Source organism: Hyla sarda, chromosome 8, assembly GCF_029499605.1.
Source record: "Hyla sarda isolate aHylSar1 chromosome 8, aHylSar1.hap1, whole genome shotgun sequence".
Classification (NCBI taxonomy): Eukaryota; Metazoa; Chordata; class Amphibia; order Anura; family Hylidae; genus Hyla; species Hyla sarda.
Genome location: NC_079196.1, coordinates 201,077,387 through 201,096,495, shown reverse-complemented (window position 1 = coordinate 201,096,495; position 19,109 = coordinate 201,077,387). Strand labels below are relative to the sequence as shown.

At 45.6% G+C, this 19,109-nt stretch overlaps 1 protein-coding gene across 8 annotated transcripts in view; it reads right to left on the bottom strand.

Annotated features, from left to right (window-relative positions):
• The window catches only part of TBC1D24 (TBC1 domain family member 24), a 57,166-nt gene that overhangs the window by 36,731 nt on the left and 1,326 nt on the right, over window positions 1-19,109 (bottom strand). The gene's annotated exons all lie outside the window — the stretch shown is intronic.

Genomic DNA, 19,109 nt, shown 5'->3' with positions numbered 1-19,109 from the left:
CGGCTCCATTACAGAATCACTGCACCATTCAATAAAGCCTTGTCATAAGATTAAACACTGTTCGATCTTCCCTAGAAGAGCTGCCGGCGATTCAGCGCACCATACACATCAGTGCACACAGCCATCAGGAGCCCGACCGCTTCGACACATACAGCACTCCGGACTCCGGATCCTTTCACTGCATGATGCTCAAGTCAGTCACACAACCTACAGTTCTGTCTGTTTTCCAACCAAGGTGCCTCCAGCTTCTTAGTTTTTTATGTTTATTAAAAATCCTATATGCATTCTAGAGCAGCACAGCATCGCCTCTACGGCACTTCAGCTTGGAAGAATAACATGATTTTATAATTTTGCACGCAGCCATTATTTAAGAGACAGGTATCCAGGGCTCCAGTCCTGCAGGAACTCATGGGAACTGAGTTCCTGCACTTTTTCCACATCAGGAACGCAGTTCCCATTAGCAGGAGTCCTGCAGCCCTTAAAAGGGTACTCTGCCCCTAGACATCTTATCCCCTATCCAAAGGATAGGGGATAAGATGTCTAATCGTGGGGGTCCCGCCACTGGGGACCCCCGCAATCTCGGCTGTGGCACCTCAGACATCAGGTGCATGGAATGAACTTCGCTCCATGCCGAATGACTGGCGAAGGGGGGGCAGAGTCTAGTGACATCACGGCCACGCCCCCTCAATGCAAGCCTATGGGAGGGGGCATGACGGCCGTCACGAGCCTCCGGCGCTGCACCCAACGCTCTAAACGAATGCCAGGTGCAGCAGGGAGAATGCGGGGGTCCCCAGGGACGGGCCCCCTGCAATCAAACAACTTATCCCCTATCCTTTGGAGCAGAGTACCCCTTTAAGTGGAAATCTTGGGTGAGTTCCCACACTTTTTTTCCCCAGGACTTGACCCCTGCAGGTATCCTTTGTTCTATCTTCCAAATCAGATATCTGCACAAGTCTGCCACTCTGAACATCCGAAAGGGGTTATCCAGGAATAGAAAAACAGACCTGCTTTCTTTCAAAAACCGCTCCCCGCCTGTCTCCAAGTTGGATGTGGTTCTGCAGCTCAGTTCCATTGAAGTGAATGAAGCAAAGTTGTAATACCACACCCAACCTGGAGACAGACATTGAGGCGTTTTGGAAAGAAATTAGCTGTGTTTTCTATTCCTGGATAACTACCTTAAATGCAGTGACAGCCCGCTTAGCCAATCAGCTGCTAACATGGGGCCCCGTTTCAGCCGGTGTTTGGCTGAGTAGGCCACCACTCTTCATCATGAGGGCATCAGTGGAGTGCTCAGTAGAGGAGACAGGACTGATTAGACTAGCGGGCAGAGATGGGGCTCCCTTCAGGAGATATCACAGAGTCTGGCACAGCTGGCAACTCCCCTCAACTAAGTTTTTCCAAACCAGAGTAACCCTTTAATGGGCACTGTCAGAATAAAAACTGTGTGTTGTACATCTTGTCAAAACATTAACCTAATATACTTAATAAAAAATAAAAAAAAATATAATATATCAAATTTTTATAGAAATCATTGTTTATAAAAAAAAAACAAAAAAAAAAAACAAAAAAAAAAAAACACACACACTAGGGGTTGAACATAATCCTGTCCGGCTGCAGTATCATCTTTGTTCCATCTGAAGCACAGGCAGGGACAGTAAGTGAGGGCGGGAATAGAATTCCTCTGTGCTCACTCCTGTCCTATCAGACACATCGGAAAACAGAGAGGAGGGGATTGCAGAGCAGCCGGCAGTGATAGGATGAAGAGACCCAGCACAGCAGACTCATGGAGGAAGTGAATGCATGGTGAGGGCGGCCTCAGTGCTTGCCTCAGACACGCCCCTTCCTGAGCAGTGAAAGTCAGAACGATTGAGCAGCAGAACAGAGGGATTTGTGAGCCAAATACAGAAGCTAGACACACACACACAAAAAATATAAGCTATGGCAGATACATTTTAAGCATTGACAAAAACAGTATAAAACATTATCTAGAGCAGAGTTTCCCAACCAGGATGTCTCCAGCTGCTGTAAAACAACAACAACTCCCAGCATGCCTGGGAGTTGTAGTTTTGCAACTACTGGAGGCACCCTGCTTGGGAAACACTGATCTAGTGTTATTTATGGCTTTAAAGCCTTAAATAGCCTCTGAGGATTTTCTACCACTCCAGGGTTCTGATCTTAACACAATGAAATCACATGATCACTACAGCTAATACTGTGGTAATATAGATCTATATGGCTCTAAGAGTAACCGGGGCCGGCAGCATCTGGCAACTAAGGTTACCTGACGTTATTATTGTTCACATACAGGATTTATTATTCCCGTATTGATGCTAATGTGTGTGAACAAGCTTTACTGAACATTAACATTATCAGCTTTGACAAGTTCTATGCACGCTCTGGTCCCACACTACTTAATTTGGCTGAAGGGCAGAACATCCTTTAACCAATATTTAAAATGGGCACTGTGATCAACTTTTTTTTTTTATATGTTGTAGTACATATGTACTACAACATCTCTCTAATATATTTTCATTATTTTTTATTTTTATTAAAATGTTTAAATGAACGTTTGAAAACCAGCCACTAGGGGCTCTCCCTCCTAGTGGCAGGCCGGTGTGACGTCACGCATGAATTTGGACTGATGCTGGCAGGGCATCAGTCCTAATTCAGCCTGCGCTCGCTCCCTGCCTGTCAATCAGACAGGCAGGGAGCAAGCGCATTGGCTCCCTGGCCTCAGAAGCCGGCCACTCCTCCCGCACCACGCCGCTTGCTGATGCTGCAGTTTGTATGTATGGGGATCGGGTTTGAACACGGGGGTTGCAGGGATCGGGGTTCGAACACGAGGGTTGCAGGGAGCGGGGTTCGAACACAAGGGTTGCAGGGAGAGCGGGGCTTGGGGTTTCAACATGGGGGGGGGTTTAGCGCCGGAGGGAACGGGGTAGCGCCGCGCTGCGCCCATGGCCCTAACTTATTGTTTTCAACAGAGGGTGCCTCCAGCTGTTTCCCCACTACAACTCCCAGCATGCCCTGACAGCCAATAGATGTCAGGGCTAGCTGGGAGTTGTAGTGGTGAAACAGCTGGAGGCACCCTGTATAGATGAACTAAGGGCAGAAGTGTCGGCCCCAGCAGGCATCAGTGACGTCTGCCTGCTGGGGAAGTCTGCCTGGTAGTGAGCACACTACCAGGCAGACAAAAAGACCTTTTTAATATAGTTTAAAAAAATTAAAAAGCAGGGAGGGGGTTAGGGATAGATGGGCAATAGGCAGGGACAGAAAAAAAAATATATAGGATGGTGGGAGCTACCCTTTAAAGGGGTATTCCAAGAAAAAAAAATATATAGAATGTATGTTTATTTATTATCTGGCTCCAGAAAGTTAAACAGATTAGTAAATCTCTTCTATTAAAAAAATCTTTATCCTTCCAGTAGTTATCAGCCGCTTAAATTGAGTTGTTCTTTTCTTTCTGACAACAGTGCTCTCTGCTGACACCTCTGCTTGTCTCAGGAGCTGTCCGAAGCATTAGAGGATTGCTATGGGGATTTGCTCCTTCTCTGGACAGTTCCTGAGGCAGACAGATGTCAACAGAGAGCACTGTGGTCAGACAGCTCAACTTCGGCAGCTGATAACTACTGGAAGGATTAAGATTTTTAAATAGAAGTAATTTACAGATTATATATATATAATTTTTCCTGGAATACCCCTGGAATACTTTAAGGCTGGAACAAAGCAAAGGTCTTTATTCTCGGATAAGCCGATCGATAACCTGGGCACGTGAGTTAAATGAAAATGCCAGGCTTCTTAGACTCCAGCCAGCAGACTGATGAGATCTATGCGGAGCAGACAGCACCCTGGGGACCCATAGTGGAGGGGAAGGGATCGCCTTACCAGGTGTCGCAACAGCAGCGTGGGCAATTACACAAATAAAAAGTAATACTTCTCTCACCGCCTACGTCAGCTGGACCGGGACGAAAAGCAGTTCATTTAAAGTTCAGCTGAGGCAGGCTTAACCATTACTATGGACGGAGATTTTTTGAAAGGAAATAAAAGCACACATAAGGCAACTAGTTCATCACAAGGGACGTCTCGTGAAGACAACCCCTGTCCATATGTCCTGTTATAGAGAATCTGCCGGCTCCATTTGCTGCCAAGAGCTGCAGACACCGTTTGATAGCTGATAATTTTATCTCTATTGGGGTTGATGGTGGTTGCCAAACTTATAGAATCACTGCTGTCTCAGCCAAGTGTCAAGGAGGCAGAGCAGAGGTGCTTAAGTGCCACAGTCTGACACACCTCCTCGCCCCACCTTAACTGACATACAGGGTTCTCCTATACATTAGTCATGGAGGAGCTGGTAGGTGAGGGCAACTCCTTTTCAACACTATGGCCCTGATTTACTAAGAGTGTTGTGTAGGTTTCTTTGTGGGTTTTAATTCCCTACAATTTTTTTTCACGGTATTTACTAAGGTTTCCCTACATTTTTTTTTATTTATCTATTTATTTTAAACACTTGCTCTGATCTGTGGGGTTTTCTTCAGCTCAAATCCACCACATTGTCTGTGGAAACCTTAGTAAATATGTTGGGTTTTTGTGAAAATGTCGGGGACATGCCCCCCTTTTCGGCAGTCATGTCCCATTTCTATAGCGGCCACACCCTATTTCCTTTTTTTTCCCCCAGTAACATGGAGAGCTAGTCGTTTTTTTTCTTCTGGGGCCGACAGAATTTCTGTTGCACAACCCGACAAAACATGTCGGGTTTACAATAGTAAATCAGGGCCATTATTTTGTCCCTAACCAGTCTTTAGCAGGCACCACTGAGTGGTGGTCTCCAAACTGTGGACCTCCAGATGTTTAAAAACTACAACTCCTAGTATGCCTGGACAGCCGTTGCTCTGCCATTAGGAAATCCCACTGCCACGATTGAAGGAACTTGGTCTTTATAATGTTAAGGCAGTTTGTACATGTCACAATTAACATTGACATGATGGGAGGACCCAAGGTTTCCAGCAGAACATTGCCAACCACACTGACCCCGCTGACTTTCCTTCATATAGCGCAACCTGCTACCCTTTCTTCCCCAGGAGGGTGACGCACATGTAAAACGTGACCCGGCCAGGTTACCATCTACCATCGCTTTCTGGTCCAGTTCTGATACTCATGTATCAGTAGTAAGCATTTTTGGGGGCCAAGATGGGCACTCTGGTTATGCAACCTTAAAGGGGTACGCCGTGGAACACTTTTTTTAATCAACTGGTACCAGACAGTTCTATTCTTCAATTAAAAAATCTTAATCCTTCCAGTAATTATTAGTTGCTGAATACTACAGAGGAAGTTCTTTTCTTTTTGGAACACAGAGCTCTCTGCTGACATCTCTGTCCATTTTAAGAACTGTCCAGAGTAGGAGAAAATGCCCATAGAAAACATTTGCTGCTCTGGACAGTTCCTAAAATGGAATTTCAGCAGAGCGCACTGTGGTCATGATGTCAGCAGAGAGTACTGGGTTCCAAAAAGAAAAGAACTTCCTCTGGAGTATTCCGCAGCTAATAAGTGCTGGAAGGATTAAGATTTTTTAATAGTAGTAATATACAAATCTATTTAACTTTCTGGCTCCAGTTGATTTAAAAGAAAAAAAGTTTTCCAGTGGAGTACCCTTTTAAAGCTAATACATGCTAAGAAACCGCAAGTTTGGACATGTTAGTTGGGCAGCAGCATTACACTGAGTTGTTCCTCATAACGATTCCTGACATTGTCCTCTGACCCCTCAAAGAGGTTTCCATCCATAGGATCCCCTTCAGCTGGATGCTTTTTTCTCGATCACACGGTAAATTGCTATACCCTGTGTGATCAAACACATTTCTACCATAGATAACAAACATTTTCTTCAATTTGCGCTATAGTAATTCTTCTGTGGGATTGGACCGGACAGGCTAGCCTTCACTCTAGCACACATCAACAAGCCCTGGGCACCCATGACACTATCGTTGCTTCACCAATTGTCCTTCCTTGGAGCACTTTTGTTAGCCATGAACAACCACTCCATACCAGCCATTCTGGGGATGCTCTGACCCAGTCATCCAGACTAGAGGTCCCCAACCCAGTCCTCAAGGTCCTCAACAGTCCAGGCTTTCACATTTTCCCTGTTCTATTCCAATGGAGTTACTAAAAAAAAAAAACTAGGGATCGACCGATTATCGGTTTGGCCGATATTATTGGCCGATAATCACGATTTTGGGCATTATCAGCAATTACCTTGCCGATAATTATAATGCCCCGCCCCCCCGGACCGCGACCGCCCCCCACATCGCACCGCCCTGGCCCCATTGCCTCCCCCATCCCCGGTTTTATAATTACCTGTTCCCGGGGTCAACGCTACTTCTGGCTCCTGCTGAGTCCTGCGTTACGCTGTGCGCAATGACGAATGACGTGACGCAACGTCACCGTCCGTGCGCACAGTGACAGCTCAGGAGGACGCCATCGGAGCCAGAAGTAGTGTGGGCCCCGGGAACAGGTAATTATAAAGCAGGGGATGGGGGAGGCAATGGGGCCGGGGCGGTGTGGGGTGCAATGCGGTGCCGAGCCTCATAGGACTCAGGACCCCCGGACAGGCAGGTGGAGAGAAGCGCGTGGCGGCGGTCTATGGCACCGTAAAAGCCGCTGCAGTTCATTGATTTAAAGCACCCGCTTTAAATCAATGATCTGCAGCGGTGTCGCGAGGGGGATAAATAGCCGATAACTTATACTGATATCTGATATTCCGGTATAAGTTATCGGCTATCGGCCCTAACCTCCACAGATTATCGGTATCGGCCCTAAAAAAATAATATCGGTCGATCCCTAAAAAAAAAAAAACTAATGTTGGTTGACCTTGAAGACTGGATTAGGAACCACTGGTCTAGTCACAATCTGGCCTTTTGTCAGAGTAGCCCAGATTCTTACACGTGACAATTTTTCCTGACTGATCACTTGTGGCCCAATATATCCCACCCGCCATTATCATGAGATAATCTGTGTTCTACACTTCACCCGTTACTGGTTTTAATGTTATTTTCTGATCTATACCCCCCTCTTTTTAGTATAGACTCACATGTATTTATTTCCTTTAACTTTATTACCTCTAAAAGGTTCGACCAGGCAAAAGCTGATGGACTATTACATTACAAAAAAATAATAAGAAAAAGCAGTGCGGGTGATCTAATACAGCAGATGATCTCAGAAGAGATGAGAGGCAAAGTTACGTAATCGTAAGCGCTGGTACCTATGCCTCCATGAATGATGCTTTTGTTCGCAGGCACCCGATATGGGCTGTTAGCTGCGGGCATACTCTACACTTGCTGGAACATTTAATTTAAAAAAAGGGGAGGCAGACACCACAGAGCGCGCGGTGTAATTATTCAACATGACAGCACATCAGCACCAAGGGGAGAAAAAAAGGCATACAGAGAAGAAAAATAAAATCCTTGCTTTATGGAAAATGTTAAAGTTACAAAAATGAAAAAAAAAATCCAATTACCTACAGATATGGCCCAATGTAGGCAAACAGTGACGTGTGTTATTTTTCCGTCAAGTTTGATGTCCACATTATTTATATCCCATATAACATCTGTGATAAGCCAGGGTGGCCAAGAGAAAGCTACCATGGACAATGCCCACAGCAGAACGGCACTAGTACAGGGGAAAAGGGAGGGCGGGCAACAGCAATCATGTCTACAACGTGAGAAGTGTAGATCAGCCCCAAGAAAACGCGCTAAAGTTGAAAATAATTCTCCGAGGTGCATGGTACTGCTGTACTGGAGACTGTAGAGAGCACGACGATTGTGTGAAACGTCATGCTTATTGCGGAACCGATGCACTTATCGAGACCGCAAGATTCTCAAACAATGTACCGTATATACTCGAGTATAAGCCGACCCGAATTTAAGCCGAGGCCCCCAATTTTACCCCAAAAACCCAGGAAAAAAGTTATTGACGCGACTATAAGACTAGGGTGGGAAATACATCATCCCCCCCCCTGTCATCATCCCCGCCTGTCAATCCCTTCATCAGTGGTCTTCAACCTGCGGACCTCCAGATGTAGTTTTGCAACAACTCCCAGCAAGCCCGGACAGCCATCAGCTGTCCAGGCATGCTGGGAGTTGTAGTTTTGAAACCTCTGGAGGTCCGCCGGTTGAAGACCACTGCGGCCTTCGTCATCATCCACCCCCCCCCCCTTTAGTTTTGTACTCCCTCGGCGGGAAGTTAGGGTGAGCTGGTCCAGGCCATCTATGCTGCAGGAACCGTCCGGTGGGGATGGTTAGTCGTTGCGGGCTGTCCATTTTCACCGGGGGGGGGGGGGGGGCTCTTCTCCGTCGATGACGAGCAGGGACGTTGCGCATGAACGTCCCTGTGAGTCGCCGTCAAGGCAAAGTCACTAGTCCGGGGCCGGCCCCGAAGCGCGGAGAAGAGGCACACCGGGTGAAAATGGACAGCCCGCAACGACTAACCATCCCCACCGGACGGTACCTGCAGCATAGATGGCCCGGACCAGCTCACCCTAACTTCCCGCCGAGGGGAGGTGAAAATAAAAGAGGGGGGGGGGCTGGATGATGACGAAGGCCCCAGTGGTCTTCAACCTACGGACCTCCAGAGGTTTCAAAACTACAACACCCAGCATGCCCGGACAGTCCGGGCTTGCTGGGAGTTGTAGTTTTGAAACATCTGGAGGTCCGCAGGTTGAAGACCACTGATGAAGGGATTGACAGGCGGAGAGTTCACTCGAGTATAAGCCAAGGGAGGTGTTTTCAGCACGAAAAATTTTGCTGGAAAACTCGGCTTATACGGTATACACTTTTACAGCAGCAGTTATGCAAACCTATATGTATCCACGAGTTATATGCTTAAGCAGAGTTCACCTCTCATCAACGCCATTTTTTCTGTTCAGCTATAGGCAATGTTTACATTATGTATTGTAAAGGGGTATTTCATGGAGTAATTTTTATGCATAATTATGCTCAGGCAGGTGCAAAAAAACTGGGGGGGGGGGGACCCTATACTCACCTTCCTTGCTCCCCCGTCGACTGCTGACCTCAAGGGAAAGCCCTCTACCCCTACGAGTGTATTTTGAGGCTCAAAAATACACCTACAAGCAAAGTTAGCCTTCTAATATCCCTTTCTAAAACTTTTATGCATGATTTAGTTTTATAGAGTGTTATTTTTCCCCCCCAGGCATCATATGGGCATTTTATGCAAATCAGCTCTTTGCTAAGCACTAAATTTGTTCAGATGGTAATAACCCTTTAAAAATGTCAAGTAATGTTCAGAGGCCCCCATAGAGAATGGAGTTCTAGGTGCGAACGCACTGTGCACGCCGTTCATTCTGGGGATAATTCTAACCCCTTTTTCGGGATAGATGGGGGTCCCAGTTGTCAGAGCCCCTATCCTATGACTGCAGGATAACTTATTCAGATGGAAATGCCTCTATTTTTTTTGAGTGTTTACATGCAAAAAACAAAATAAAACCCCAGGCTCTTTTGTACCATGCGCTTATAATTAGGGCAATAGAATTAAACTACTTCTAAACGATCAGGCATTTTCCCACCGAATTCAATGGGACACATCGGACATTTGAGGTGTAAAATTTATGTTTTGTGCCTGCAAAGCTACATGTGGACACAGGTATAAGTAAAGAAAAACAAAAAATAATGGTGTCGGATCCATCACAATATTTAATGGAAACCACTGACTTACAATGGGTTCTGGGGTATGTAGACAAGAAATCCAAGCAACTTGGGGCGAGGAATGGTCATGGGTGCTAAACTAACCAGGTCACGATTTTAATGCCAACTCTGTGGTGTTTTCTCATGCAAGAGTATACTGAAAACCGTATGATCGAGGAAAAGACATCCAGCTAAAGGGGATCCTATGGATGGAAACCTTTTTCAGGGGTCAGAAGACAATGGAAAAAGAAAAGGAAAAATAGCCAGCACAACAACCTAATACACAGGTGCCCGCTGCTGTGGCAAATACAAATGTACAAAAAAAGAAAGTTGCAGCAGCACTCTAGGTCAAAAAATGGAGGCTCTTAGCGCACTTTTTGATCAAAATGTGTCCCCCCCATCCACCACGCGGAGGTGGCCTCATATCGGATGGGACCCTAACATGATAACTCACCTCTGCTGTGCATATAGCCTCTGACTGTGTGACATGTTGGATCAACCATTGACTAAACCACCTCCAGTCTGAGAGGGGTGCACGGCTAAAGAGGGTGCCACACCCCCCAACTTACAAAGTAAAAACAAAAGGAAAAATAGCCAGCACCACAACCTAATACACAGGTGCCTAGCAGCTTCTTTGTACATTCAGAAGACAATGGCCCTTATTTACTAAGAGTGTTGTGTAGGTTTCTTTGTGGGTTTTAATTCCCTACAATTTATTTTCACGATATTTACTAAGATTTCCCTACACTTTTTTTTTTAATTTTATTTTTTTTTTTTTTTAACACATGTTCTGATCTGTGGGGTTTTCCTCAGCTCAAATACACAACATTTTATGTGGAAACCTTAGTAAATATGTTGTTTTTTTGTGAAAATGTCAGGAACACGCCTCTTTTTGGAGATCACGCCTCTTTTGCCAGCAGCCACGCCCCTTTTCAGGTTTTCTTAGCAAAATGGAGAGTTAGTCGGGTTTTTTAAATTCTGGCGCAGACAGAATTTCTGGCGCAATGCTTCAGAATATGGCAGACAACCTGACAAAACATGTCGGGTTTGCAATAGTAAATCAGGGCCAATGTCAGGAATCGTTATGAGGAACAAGTCAGTGTAATGCTGGTGCCCAACTAACATGTCCAAACTAGCTGTTTCTTAGCATGTATTAGCATTAAAGGGGTACTCCACTGGAAAACATTTTCTTTTAAAATCAACTGGAGCCAGAAAGTTAAAATAGATTTGTAAATTTCGTCTATTAAAAAAATCTTAATCCTTCCAGTACTTATTAGCTGCTGTATGTTACAAAGGAAGTACTTTTCTTTTTGAATTTCCTTTTCTGTCTGACCACAGTGCACTCTGCTGACACCTCTGTCCATGTCAGGAACTGAGGTTTGCTATGGGGATTTGCTCCTACTCTGGCCAGTTCCTAAAATGGACAGAGGTGTTCGCAGAGAGCACTGTGGTCAGACAGAAAGGAAATTCCAAAAGAAAAGAACTTCATGTGGAGCACACAGCAGCTGATAAGTACTGAAAGGATTTAAGGACAACTGCAGCACAATATACACTTATCCCCTGTATACAAGATAGGGGATAAGTGTTTGATCGCGGGGGGTCCGACCGCTGGGACCCCCCTCGATCTCCCTAACGGGGCGCCGCCATTAGCGCTCATAGTGAGCGCTGAAGGCGCGTAGCGTCGACCTAGAGGTCAACGGTGATGCCCCGTCTCCTCCCCGTCCCAATACAGTTCTATGGGGGAGACAAGGAGGCAGGAACGTCATGCTGCGGCTGGCACGCCCCCTTACAGGAGATCACAGGGGGTCCCAGCGGTCGGACCCCCCGCGATCAAACACTTCTCCCCTATCCTGTGGATAGGGGATAAGTGTTAATTACGCTGCAGATGTCCTTTAAGATTTTTTTTTTTAATGGAAGTAATTTACAAATCTGTTAAACTTTCTGGCTCCAGTTGATTTTAAAAAAAAAAAAACTAAAAAACTAATAATGTTTTCCAGTGGAGTACCCCTTTAACACTTTAAAATTTGACCCTAATAGCATAGATAGAGGAATCTCTTTTAGGTGTGAACAGCTCCGGCTGATGGAGGAGGCGTTATGGTGTGAAGATAGTTTTCTTGGTAAATCCTTATGGGGGAGATTTATCAAAACCTGTGCAGAGGAAGAGTGGTGCAGTTGCCCATAGCAACCAATCAGATTGCTTCTTTCATTTTCCACAGGCCTCTAAAGAGGCCTGTGGAAAATGAAAGAAGCAATCTGATTGGTTGCTATGGGCAACTGCACCACTCTTCCTCTGCACAGGTTTTGATAAATCTCCCCCTATGTTCTTAGATACCTCTGGGTGGATGCTTATCTAAGCATTGTGGTTCCTCCATTCACGGCAGTGGTTTTTCTTATGGAAGGATAGCCACAGGCTGTCTAGTAATGCTGGGAATTGTGGCCTAGCCATAGCTAAGGAGGCTTACATTGGTGACCCCTGGCTCAGAGTAAAGCAATGACATAAGCGGAGTATTTCAGTGCATTAGAAATCGTTGGCGGCCACAGCCCGCAATCATGGCATAAACATTGTAATATGTTCTGTTCGGCAGGACAGGAAGATGTACAGTACATGGCTCCATGGGCCTGAAATTCAATTTCACTACAGTGAGTCATTGTGTAATGAAAGACATGTGGACCGCATTTAGGGAAAAGCAGGGGTAGAAGACACTGTAGGCAATGTGCAGAAATCTGGAATTCACATGTGCACATAAAAAAAAAAACACATTATCCAGAAAGATTTAGGTTTTTGAGCAGATCATTTCAATTGCTATTCAATAAAGTATTATTCTCGGGACAGTGTCTGAACTCCAGCCCCAAAGTCATAAGTTTGCCCCCCCCATCACTAATAAGTACTGGAAGGATTAAGATTTTTTTAATAGAAGTAATTTACAAATTTGTATAACGTTCTGGTAACGTTGATATGGAAAAAAATAAAAAATAAAAAGTAGCTTTCCACTGGAGTACTACACAATCAGAAGATTAAAGGGGTACTCCGCTGCTCAGCGTTTGGAACAAACTGTTCCGAACGCCGAAGCCTGGAGCTTGTGACATCACACCCCGCCCCCTCATTGCAAGTCTATGGGAGGGGGCGTGACTGCCATCACGCCCCCTCCCATAGACTTGCATTGAGGGGGCGGGGTGTGATGGCATGAGGGGGCGGGGCTATGACGTCACGAGCTCCCGACACCAGCTTCAGCGTTCGGAACAGTTTGTTCCAAACGCTGAGCAGCGGAGTACCCCTTAAAAATGCGATAAGTTGCCGATTTTAGTGTTAGGGCTTGTCCTTGGTACTGCAAATTCATTGTTGAGGATATACCGTTCCCTCCAGCTCTGTCTGTAAACTTATCACTAGGATATACGACTGTCACAATGACATTGATAAGAATCACAGCAGACCTTGTACGAGATCCTATCATTCACTTCTCCAAAGGCTATGTTCTTATACAATTCTAAACCTTAAAGCGTACCTGTCGCCAAAAAAACGTTATATTTTGTTAATCAATTTATTAGAAACAACTTTCTCATTACATGTGATTAACAAAAACATACACACATATATATATATATATATTTTTTTTTTTTTTTTACTTTTAAAAAACGACCACTAGGGATCTCCCTACATGTCTCGGCGCATAGAGTTCGGACTCATGCCGGCCTGGCAGCATGAGTCCGAAATCTCAGCAAAGTCGGACACTGAAGAGCACAGCGCAGCTCCCCCCCCCCCCCCCGTCAATCAGACACGCAGGAGCGAGCGCTGTGCCTGCAGCACGGGCGCTCCTGCCATGGCCAGCCGCTTCATCTGGCTAAATGTCAGTGTAGCGCAGGGCAGCACAGAAGAGGATCGGGTCTTGTGCACTCTGTGTCCCGAAGCATTCATTCATTGTCCCGTAGTAGCAAGGCGGCACGTTGGGACACAGAGCACATCAGTCCCGACGTGCTGCCGCGCTACTACGGGACAATGAATGACTGCTTCAGGACACAGAGCGTACAAGTCCTGCAATGCTGCTGTACTCACTCACCTTGCCGGGGGAGATCTATTGTTACACTCTGATGTTGAAGGGAGAAGGGTGGAAGTGCAGACTGACAGGCTTCAGATGACGTCAAGCCTGCCGGGCCCCCTTCCTCCCTCGCTTACGGCAGGAGCCTGAGCAGCCACAGGGGATCTAAAAAAGGCATTTATATGGGGTTTTGGGTCTTTAAGCACCAACCTGTAAACTGAGGGAGAAGCTTCAACGATATAAAAGGCAAACCAAAAGCAGTTTTTTTTCTGCCACATGAAACCTCGTAAACCTAAGAAATTGTGTGATGCCTCCAGTTCATCCACATGCCAGTTATCTCAACTAAGAGAGCGAGAGAAGCCTTAAAGGGGTACTCCGGTGCTTAGACATCTTATCCCCTATGCAAAGGATAGGGGATAAGATGCCTGATGACAGCTGTCATGCCCCCTCCCGTATGCTTGCATTAAGGGGCGGAGAGTGATGTCACACGGGGGCGGAGGCGTGACGTCACACGCCGACGGCCCTGTGATCGCTGGTAATCAGACCCAGAGCGAACACGCTCCAGGGACTGATTATAAACGGGGTGCCGTGTGCAAGATCATGGGGGTCCCTATCAGCGGATATCTTTGGATAGGGGATAAGATGTCTAAGCACCGGAGTACCCCTTTAAAGGGGAACTTCGGTGCTGCAGCGTTTGAATGTTTTGTTCAGAACGCTAGAAGCCGGAGGCCATGATTGTGACGGTTGACACGCCCTCTCCCATAGACATGAATGGAGGGGGCGCGTTGTGACCTCACGAGGAGGCGTGGCTGTGACGTCATGAGCACTGCCGCAGAAACCCAGCGTTTGTTTAGAACGCCCTTTGCTACGGGAGATCGCGGGGGGCCCAGCAGCAGGACTACCCGCAATCAGACATCTTTGGATAGGGAATAAGATGTCTAGCAGTGGAGTACTCCGGTGAAAACCTTTTTTCTTCTTTTAAATCAACTGGTGGCAGAAAGTTAAACATATTTGTAAATTACTTCTATTAAAAAATCTTAATCCTTCCTGTACTTATTAGCTGCTGAATACTACAAAGGGAAATTCTTTTCTTTTTGGAACACAGAGCTCTCTGATGACATCACGACCACAGTTCTCTCTGTCCTTAGTGGGATTTGAACCCAAGTCCCCAGCACTGAAAGGCAGCAGTGCTAACCAATGAGCCACCATGCTGCCCTTAGCATACATCTGCTATGCATGGTTGCTAAAATGGACAGAGATGTCAGCAGAGAGAACTGTGTTCGTGATGTCATCAGTGTTCCAAAAAGAGAGGAATTTCCTCTGTAGCATTCAGCAGCTAATAAGTACTGGAAGATTTTTTTAATAGAAGAAATTTACAAATATGTTTAACTTTCTGCCACCAGTTGATTTAACCCCTTAACGACGCAGGACGTATATTTACGTCCTGCGCCGGCTGCCGCGATATGAAGCGGGATCGCGCCGCGATCCCGCATCATATCGCGTGGGTCCCGGCGCTAATCAACGGCCGGGACCCGCGGCTAATACCACACATCGCCGATCGCGGCGATGTGCGGTATTAACCCTTTAGAAGCGGCGGTCAAAGCTGACCGCCGCTTCTAAAGTGAAACTAAAAGTATCCCGGCTGCTCAGTCGGGCTGTTCGGGACCGCCGCGGTGAAATCGCGGCGTCCCGAACAGCTGATCGGACACCGGGAGGGCTCTTACCTGCCTCCCTGGTGTCTGATCGACGAATGACTGCTCCGTGCCTGAGATCCAGGCAGGAGCAGTCAAGCGTCGATAATGCTGATCACAGGCGTGTTAATACACGCCTGTGATCAGGATGAAAGATCAGTGTGTGCAGTGTTATAGGTCCCTATGGGACCTATAACACTGCAAAAAAAAAGTAAAAAAAAAGTGTTAATAAAGGTCATTTAACCCCTTCCCTAATAAAAGTTTGAATCACCCCCCTTTTCCCATAAGAAAAATAAAACAGTGTAAAAAAAAATAAAAATAAACATATGTGGTATCGCCGCGTGCGTAAATGTCCGAACTATAAAAATATATCATTAATTAAGCCGTACGGTCAATGGCGTACGCGCAAAAAAATTCCAAAGTCCAAAAAAGCGTATTTTGGTAACTTTTTATAACATTAAAAAATGAATAAAAAGTGATCAAAAAGTCAGATCAAAACAAAAATCATACCAATAAAAACTTCAGATCACGGCGCAAAAAATGAGTCCTCATACCGCCCCGTACGTGGAAAAATAAAAAAGTTATAGGGGTCAGAAGATGACATTTTTAAACGTATAAATTTTCCTGCATGTAGTTATGATTTTTTCCAGAAGTGCGACAAAATCAAACCTATATAAGTAGGGTATCATTTTAACCGTATGGACCTACAGAATAATGATAAGGTGTAATTTTTACCGAAATATGCACTGCGTAGAAACGGAAGCCCCCAAAAGTTACAAAATGGCGTTTTTTTTTCGATTTTGTCGCACAATGATTTTTTTTTCCGTTTCGCCGTGCATTTTTGGGTAAAATGGCTAATGTCACTGCAAAGTAGAATTGGCGACGCAAAAAATAAGCCATAATATGGATTTTTAGGTGGAAAATTGAAAGGGTTATGATTTTTTAAAGGTAAGGAGGAAAAAACGAAAGTGCAAAAACGGAAAAACCCTGAGTCCTTAAGGGGTTAAAAGAAAAAAGGTTTTCACCGGAGTACCCCTTTAAACTAAGTGACCTTGGTTTATCATTCTTCAAGACTGCTATGCACGAAGGTCAATACCTACCCTACCTAACTGAATGAGAGTTGAACTCCACACCCTTCTTTACAAAAAAAAAAATAAAAAAAAAAAAAAAAAAAGGACAGGAATTTTCTTATATTTTGCTGAGGGCAAGTTAAAGTGTTAGTGTATTTTGGAAGAACTTTTGAGATGTTGTGCAGACAAATCAAAAGTTCAGATCGCGGCGGGTCTCAATCCTGAGACACGCTTCGATTGTCAGTCAAAGCTGGATGAAGTGCGTAGCAGTGCTCTTCACTACCTGGCCAGATGTTCTATTCAACTCATTATCTGCATAAATCTCCACAGGGAAAAAGAAACATTTGACTGACAGCCAGGGAGTGAGGCGTGCGCTACCGTACCCTTTTCCGGCTTATAACTTGCAGCAGGTCTCACAACTGAGAGACGTTGCCCAGTTTAAACAGTTTCGATCGCACCATGTCAAAAGTTAACATTAAAAAAAACATAAAAAAGAAGCTATACTCATCTATCCTGATCCCCTGCAGCTCCCAGTCTGACATCTCCTTATCCCCATTCATCACCACTACTTTCTGTTTCCGGATGTGCCATGTCAGCAGATCATGCCTGCTCAGCCAATCACTGACTGAGGTGGGACACTGCTGCAGACTGTCATAGGCCGAGCGGGCAGTTCTTGCTGAGACAGCAAATCAACAGGAAAGAGAGTAGTGGTGATGAATGGGGACTGGGAGATGTCAGCCTGTATGCTGCAGGGAATCAGGGTAGGGGAGTATACCCTTAGCTGAAAAACCTAGGTTTGTCTGTTATGTAAAAATGTACAGAACGTATAGGAACACATATATGAGACATACATATTATGCACAAAATTTCTTGTGGGTTTCCCAAAAGTAAAATTGGCTTTTGGTGCCCACTGTGGGTGGGCACTACATGGGCACTAACAGGCGCCAGCAGTCCTCCAGAGCAGAAAGTATAGATGACTTGTCTCTACACTCTGGCTAAAAGCTACTGTAGGTGGGGTATAAGTGAAGCGCTATATACTGTTATAACACAGCGACCCTAATAGGGCTGCATGAACAGGACAATTAGAGATGAGCGAACTTACAGTAAATTCGATTCGTCACAAACTTCTTGGCTCGGCAGTTGATGACTTTTCCTGCATAAATTAGTTCAGCTTTCCGGTGCTCCGGTGGTCTGGAAAAGGTGGATGCAGTCCTATGAGACTCATCAACTGCCGAGCCGAGAAGTTCGTGACGAATCGAATTTACTGTAAGTTCGCTTATCTCTAAGGACAATGCCAGGCCACAAAAAAATAAATCGATTTCTTTCTAGTAATTATAGAAAACATCACACGATAAAACCATGAAATGAGATTGGTCGTGTCATACATAGTTCTACTCCTCTGGTCACAGCCAAAGCTGCATCTACGAATGCCTGCACTAGATCACGTTTTCTTGTGCTCTATTAAATAATAAGGCTATATCAGTGTTCAACCTGTAGCTCTCCGGCGGTGACAAAACTACAAGTCCCATCATGCACTGACAGCCTTCGGTGTGGTTAAGCGCAGTGTTTCCCAACTGTTTTTTTGTATGTGCTCTCAAGTCACCCAAGTGCAGTGTTTCCCAACTGGTAGCTATCTAGATGCTACATACTAAAACTCCCATCATAACCTGGAAGAAAAGCCGCGGCATAGTATAGGGCACTGTTCCTCAACTTGTTGCAACACTACAACTCCCATCATGCCCCGACAGCCTTCAGCATGGTATATCCCTAACTTGTGGCTCTCCAGCTGTTGCAAAACTATAAGTTGGGGAACACTACACTATACCATGCCGAAGGCTGTCGGGCATGATGGGAGTTGTGGCTCTCTAGCTGATGCAAAACTACAACTCCCATCAAGCTCAACAGCCTTCAGCATGGTATACAGCCGTGTTCCCCAACCAGTGGCTTTCTGCAAAACTAAGTTGGGGAACACTGCACTATACCATGCCGAAGGCCGTCGGGCATGATGGGAGTTGTGGCTCTCAAGCTGATGCAAAACTACAACTCCCATCACGCCCTAACAGCCTGTGGCATGGTATGGTGGAGTGATCTCCAACTAGTCTCTTTGACTGTTGCAAAACTACAACACCTATCAGGCTCGACAGCCTTCAACATGGTATACAGCTGAGTTCCCCAACCAGTGGCTTTCTGCAAAAGTTGGGTGAACACTGCACTATACCATTCTCAAGGCAGTTGGGGCATGTTGGGAGTTGTGGCTCACTAACTATTGCAAGACTACAACTCCCATCATGCCCAATAGCTTTGCTCCCCAAGCAGTGTCCCTCAAGCTAGTTACAAGACTACATTTTGCAACAGCAGGAGAGCCACCGGCTGGGGAAACCAGCTCTATTTCTTATCCATAGAAGTGTTTTCTCCTAACAAGCGTGCCTGCAGCTAATGCAAAACTACAACTCCCAGCATGCCCAAACAGCCAAAGGATGAGAGTTGTCATTTTGCAACAGCTGGAAGCCCCCTGTTGGGAAAAACTCCCACTGAATCCGAGACCTGACCCCTTCCTATAGTGCAAAAGTCCCAATTAGAGATGAGCGAACTTACAGTAAATTCGATTCGTCACGAACTTCTCGG